Here is a 7,176-nt window from a genome sequence, read left to right on the forward strand (position 1 = left end):
TTTTATGCTTAATAAAGTATATCTCAAACAATACCTAAGTGAACATTTAAATCGATTACAATTTCAGAAATGATGTCTAATACTCTCGTAGACATCAGTCTCCAAAAACTTTTGTTTGTTCGTGTCCATTTTTACGTGCATCTTGCAGCCTTATTCTCCTGAGAATGATGTATGTGCCTTTAGGCAACATCGGTTAATCTATTAAGAATGATGTTTTATGTTACTAGGAAAATCGTTTTTTGTTGGTTGAAACAATGTCTAGTAGTTTTGTAGACATCATTTCTATTTTTCAAAATTGATGTCCTGTATTTCATGGCAAATCAGTTTACTTTATAATAGCTGATTTGTACGTTGATAGTAGATAACGGTTTGGTGTTTGGATATCGATGTGCATTGGTTTTGTGTACATCGATTTTGGGGTCACACTTCGATATGTTGATAATCATGAGACATTGATTTTTATTTTGATACTGATTTCTAATGACAAGAAACTTTTTACTGAGATCATGAAGCTGCAAGTTTAAAGTTTTAGCTACTTGGTTGTGCACACTAACACATCCAGAAAACAAATGAAGTTTTCATAAAATTGCTCCTTTGCACAAAAACATCACAATTCTCACTTTTTGCAAAATTTTTATCGTCATGAGAAGATGAAATGAGATGTTCACCCAGGCTTTCATTGTCTTCCCCACCTTGATGCAATTGGTCAGCAGCTAAGTACGTCTTCACTTCTACGAGTGGATTTCCATTTGTGTGGAAAACGCTGCATGTTGAAGTCCCTTCTGCCATCATGGTTAAAATCCCTGTCGTCCCGTCTTTCTTTTCCCTCTCTCCTCTCCTTTTCTTTTTCACCATGCCTCCTTTGCCCTTCTATTTTTATGCACAACTAAGCTTTGAGTAACTGAAATGATGAATTTCAATGTTACTTACAAAGAAAAGATGAATTTTACGTACAAAGCAGTCCATTTTAATCTTGCAGAGTGGACAAAACTAAATTTTAAACAAAAGAATCATCAAATATAAATCCTACAGCTTCTTATCAATTAGTTATGGCTTCTCTCTTTATTGCAAAAACAAGCAGTTTACCTGCTTTTCTTTTAAGAGAACATATCTTCCAATCCTGAGAAAAGAGAAGACGAAACAAAGTTACAACAAATCAAAGAAAAAAAATCAGAGAGAGAGAGAGAGAGAGAGAGAGATACCACAAAGAATATCAAATACTCAGATGGAAGAGATACCTTCTTGGATCTAATTCTGCTAATTGCTTTCTCAAGTTTGGTCTCCATGCCCTTGATCTCCTTGATAGACATATTGCTAAACCCTCAGCCATATAACCCCTGGATATCAACAGTATGTCAATATATATCTACCAAGGTGAAATTATTTTGTTATATATATATAGGGTTGACCTAGTCTCTTTGAGGTTACTTGTTACTGTTCTGCAAAGTGGTTATCTGGGCAAGTAGTTTGGCAGCTTCTTGCTGATAGTACTGAGATTTATGAACATACACAAACTAACAGGTTTAGAAGCATCTCACTGAGAGCCAAAATGAAGATTCATTCAATTTTGGCATACCAAAGAATGCACACCTTATATGTTCTGTATACTCTTCTTGTTTTCTCTTCTTGACAGCTCTTGCCTCCTGTAGTCGAATGAAGATACAAAATTAGAAACAAAATGACATGCAATTATAAGAACGGGCAACATGTTACAAATTATTCTGTTTTCTTTCTAAGGGAGGGTCGTAGAAAGAAATGTGTAACTATTGCCACTCTAAGAAAACCAAACACATGCTTTTATAATGTAAGATAGTTGAAGTTCATCATTGGACATGAACCAAAATACTCACCGTGAAAAGGTAGAGGCATCAGAATGTTTCAGTGCAGGCCTCTCCTCAGTCACTTCCTTGTGTGAACCATCCGAACTTCTTAAAGACAGTTCCAATCCAAAGTGCTTCATACCATCATCTTTTCTGTTAGAACTTCCAACGTTGCAGTTGGGCCAATTGTCAAAGGTGCAAAGCAAGTCCCTGACCCCAACTGACTGTTCAACCTCACTAGATAGATAGCCCGCGCTTTGCTGCAGGTATTTTTATTATCAATATGTGTTTTCAGTTTATCAGAGTACATAAACAATAATTATCTTTTAGCTCAACCCTAAATGAAGCTAGATAGTCCATGCTTTCTTTCTGGATTTTCTGAGTTGAAAGAGCAAGTTTCAATGCAAAACCAATGGCACTTCAACATCTTCTGCATGGTTGATGACTCCTATTGCTGAAAAAAATTACAATGAAGAGTTACAAACTTTCCTTGATTATTAGTTGATTAACTGGTAAACAGAAGAAAAAAAAATATGCATGGAGAGATTACTGGAAACCAAGATTAAGAGGAGCATTACATAAACTGCAAAAAATAGACCAGAAGAACCAAGTAAGAGAACCAACAACACATCAGCTCATTTCAGATAAACCCTCTCTTCTCAGCAATTGAGATGCTTTTGTACCTAGTATTTGTGACTAAGAAAGAGCTGGAGAACCACTCAAAAGCCACAATTACAATGGATATTTAAATCCAATACACATTGGATACAATCTTAAGAATAAAAATAATGAAATTGCCAGAACATGACTAAAAGAAAGCTTTTGATCTGTGAACGTACTACATAATGATGACAATTTTGCACAATCAAAAGAATGTATTTTGATAACATAGTTTTTCAAAAATCTGAATGTGGTTATCTCTCTCCAGTCCAAAGTTAAAGCCACTGACCCTCTCTAAACCTCTCCCACTCTCTTCCCTTTCAGCTCAAGCAAACAGCTTAAAATGCTGCTCTGTTCATATAATTTATTTGCAAAGTTTTACTGGCCGCTTTTAAAGCATTAGGCAGTTGCAGAGGTCCATATTTTTCAGACATTTACTTGAGGGATTGATGCAAGCAAAACCAAAACCCCAAACAAATGTGTGCCGTAACTTCCGAACATTCCTTCCTTTCATCCATACCACACTCCTCAAATTATTATAAATGCCTCTTTCCTCAGTCTATCTACCCATCTTTCTCTAATCATCATCAATCTGCTCCCCCGCTTGAAACGGAGTGCTAGTCTGATCTCTAGCTGGCTAGCTAGCTAGCTAGCAAGCCACTCAGCATATATATGACAATAATTCAAGTATGTCGTCTGACACAACACATTTTTTTCTTCTTTGAATTAAAAGGGAATACATATATATTCAAAGTGAAAGAAAAGCTATATATTTATTACTGGGCAGAAGGGATTCCAGGCATTAGATTATATATAAACATGCACAGTCAATCTGTGGGAGTGTGAAAGAAAAAAAAACAAAATTATGTTTATATATATTGAATTCAAATTTAGAATTCGTATGAATTCTACCTAGAACTCAAAATTACCAAACTTTCTTAGCAAACAGGCATATGGAAAGTGATGTAAAATTAGGGGAAGACAATGAAGATAATAAACAAAACAATTCACTTAAACATTCAAATTAAATTTGGTATATTTCAAGAGCAGAGAATGACTCACAGCTGATGCTTTAAGAGAACCCACAGATTGTCTCCTCTCTTTTCCTCAAGAGAAGTGGTACTGGTGATTCTAGGAACAAAAACAATTTCAATTTGTTCTATCCCATAATCAAAATAGCTGGAACAAACAGAAAAAGAAACATGAACTCAAACAACCAACCAAAACAAATTAATCTTGCAACATGAAAGAAGATTGAATGAATTGAAATACCTGTTTAACATGAAAGGATTTATCACTTCATAAGAGGTTGACCCAATATGCACAACAGATTCATTGTCCAATCTATCACAATCTTCAAGCATTTCAATATATGTATTGCTCAAATTAGAAGCACTGCCATACTTTAGCTGCGATATATCTTGCATATTTTGAATGCATGCACTTTCAGCTTCCAAGTAAGGAGTTCTGCACAAGAGGTAGCAAAACATGCAATCTGCATATGAGACTCCACAAAGCTAATCTATTCTAGAAGGAGGAATATATCCCGAGCTATAAGCAACCTCATGAACATGTGCTGGCTTCATATATCTAACAACCTATTTTTTCTTTCTTTCTTAACTGTTATGAAATAAAATTGATAACTTAAAATGGGGAACGACCTTTGATACTGGTGATTCAGAATTGACTTTAAATCATTGATTATTTTTCTTGATGTAGCATATCTAATCTCAGAAACTAGCCGAAGTTAACAATATACTGCATCATTCTCAATATACACCTATAACATCCTTCATGTCAGAAGTACAACTAATACCCTTGACTAAAAGCAAGATCACTCTATCATAAATAGACTTACTTGGGCATCACTTGTCAAAACAGAACACAAGAAACACTAATTAGTTAAAGACTATACAACCATCAAAGTCAAACAAATACAGAAAATGAATCAAAAAGTTACTTAAAGAGCAGAGCGAAAAATCTAACTTATAGTGTGCCTTCTCCACACATGTTGCCACAATTAGAAACAAAACTCCAGCCATACAATCAATAACAGTGCAAAACTCCAGCCTACTTCAGTTAAATGAAATGTTTATCATCTGCACTATTTTGCAATTCTTTTGTTCTGAACCAATTTTGTTTTATTTAAACTACAGATTGACAGTAGCTACTACTTATATGTTGTTCACATATATATACACCAGCCTAACATCAGTTTCAGATAGCAACACTGTCGCTTGAAGGCATTTGCTCTCTCAGCTATGGCGGCCTATTTCAACACACAAAATCAACAGCTTCAGCTACTATATTCTATGACAAATAAAGATTAAACCTTTTGTGGACAATAAATACAGATTCCTAGAAGGCCAAAATGGGTTGGAGTGGGGGTGAATTATACAATTAATCCATATCGTGAATCGAACTTTCCCACATGTATAAAACTATCAAAATTATAACCATAAATCTAATGTTATATACAATGGTAGCAAGTCAAAGACATACTCACCTTAATAGATTGAACAGCTCGAACATAATCTTTCGGGGGTTGACATCGATGGCTGGAGAAAGATTTGAGAGGTTTTGCTGTTGAATGATGCGGGAGAAACTCAAACTAAGAGAAGAGGAAGCGGTGGGTTCCAAGTCTTGGTGCAAACTAACCTGTACAGGTGAAACAGAACATCTAGTCTTGGTGCAAACAAAACTTCACCGTGGTCACTTACTTCTTTTCGCTTTTCATTTTGCTTCTCTTTACTCTAGATATGGGCATCAAATGGCATTTCGGTTGTGCCCCATCTTCGATTTCGAGTTCGGTAGTCAGAAATTATAGTTGGAGAAACCGCAATCGGGGTCGGGGTCGAACCGATTCAACCTCTTTCAATCACAGATTATAGTTGTCATCAGAAGATGGGGTAGGAGGCGGAGAAAGCAGGAGGAAGTTGGGGTCAAGGTTGGAGGAGGTAGATGAAGGAGGCGAGGAGGTAGATTAAGGTAACAAGAGCGGCGAGTTCGAGTGAGGAGAGAGGTGCTCGAGTTTGGGAGGAGCTCGAGACTGAGCTTAGGGTTTTTGTTTCAGTTTTGGGGGCTCTATTTTTTTCTAAGTGTGAAAATTTAAAGTTTTAGTCCCCGCGTCCTTGAATTCATTAAAACACTTAGCGCGTCCACGAAAATGAGGTTCCCGCAAATTTTCAAACAAAACTTTTAATACCGGTCATTTTAACAACCGATATTAATGGTATACATTTAAATCGGTATTTTTCTAAAACGATGTTAACTTACTTTTTTACATCATGTGCAAGTCTGATCGATTTAAATGACGTGATGTAAATGAACAGATTTCTAGTAGTGAATGGAGCATCATGCTTGGACAACTCTAACATGATTTGGGTACTTATATCAATGCCAACTCCAACTAACTCCATATCGGCATAAGATAAGTAACTATATCTCATCCTTTATACTCTTGCAATTAGAGCCATTACATGCTTTCACTACTTTTAAGCATGCTTATAGTATATCACACTTGATATGCACATGCTTCTATGATTTTAGGCATGCTTGCAATACGTATCAATTTTAGTAGCACACCTACTAGGCTTACATACTATTGCCATGCTTCAAACGTCTCCATGATCCTTAAAGCATGTTTACAACAAATACAAAATGTTACTAGCAACTTTACTACAAGTACGTGCTATACACATATGTTATGCTTCTAATTAATTGCAACCCAATTAAATAAACATGTGACAATCAAACAAACCATGCCATACTTCTTTGTTGTTCATACAATTAGTAAACGTTACATGTACTCTATATGTAAACATACTTTGTCAAAACTCACTAAACTTCACTTCGTCAATCTTTTCCCACGGGAAAGAGACCTAAAAGGGTCTGGACTCCACGACCAACCGCCATGCGGTAAGGCAACGCCTCGTAATGACAATGACCGCTATATGACATTGCAGTCAAGCTTTTCTCCTCCGAAAAAAAGTAAAGGGACCGGTTAACGTAGCCTACGGCAGCCATTGATCCTACAGTTAACCCCAGACGCTTGGGTATCAAAGATTATGTTCGCTACCTAACACCTACTGCTTAAACGCAGCTCCCCTCATCAAACAATTTTCCGACCATATGGAGGTCTATAGCTAGGAGTCGGGGACTCCTCGGAGGGCCTAGCGGGGGCCCACCCGAAAGGGCAAAAGTGTTCGCTCTGACCAATTCTAGATGGACGACGCACTCGCACTAATTATGCTCACAATAAGGCACAAAGCCACGCTTTGGTATCAACCCCGCAAGAAAACCCTCTCTGGGGACTTCGGGGACTTGTACATACAGCCCAACATAATTAGCAACGGTTACGTTTACGCTTCAGAGCATCGCATTCGAGTTTTCACGCTCTTGCCTCAGTGGCATCCCCGAGCTCTCATGCTCTTGCCTCAGCGGCACCGCCGAGCTTCCACTCCCTAAGCTATCACGCTCTTGCCTCAGCGGCACCCCCGAGCTTCCGCTCACACCTTCGCGGCACCCCCGAGCTTTCCGAGCATACCTTCACGGCACCCCTGAGCTTCCCGCTCACGAGCTTCAACTCATGCCTTCGCGGCACCCCCGAGCTTTCCTCTCATGCCTTCGCGGCACCCCCGCTTCCCGCTCACGAGCTTCCGCTCACGCCTTCGCTGCACCCCCGAGCTTTCTGCTC

General features: G+C 38.0%; 1 long non-coding RNA gene across 1 annotated transcript; it reads right to left on the bottom strand.

Annotated features, from left to right (window-relative positions):
* Nucleotides 1–524: 524 nt before the first annotated feature.
* Nucleotides 525–3,933, bottom strand: LOC121053024. Its single transcript, XR_005810536.1, has 7 exons — nt 3,753–3,933; nt 3,543–3,659; nt 1,851–2,274; nt 1,591–1,643; nt 1,239–1,337; nt 1,087–1,120; nt 525–901 (listed from the first exon to the last, which is right to left on the bottom strand). It is a non-coding gene; the product is annotated as an uncharacterized LOC121053024 (long non-coding RNA).
* Nucleotides 3,934–7,176: the final 3,243 nt, after the last annotated feature.

This window comes from Rosa chinensis, chromosome 4, assembly GCF_002994745.2.
Source record: "Rosa chinensis cultivar Old Blush chromosome 4, RchiOBHm-V2, whole genome shotgun sequence".
In the NCBI taxonomy this organism is placed as follows: Eukaryota; Viridiplantae; Streptophyta; class Magnoliopsida; order Rosales; family Rosaceae; genus Rosa; species Rosa chinensis.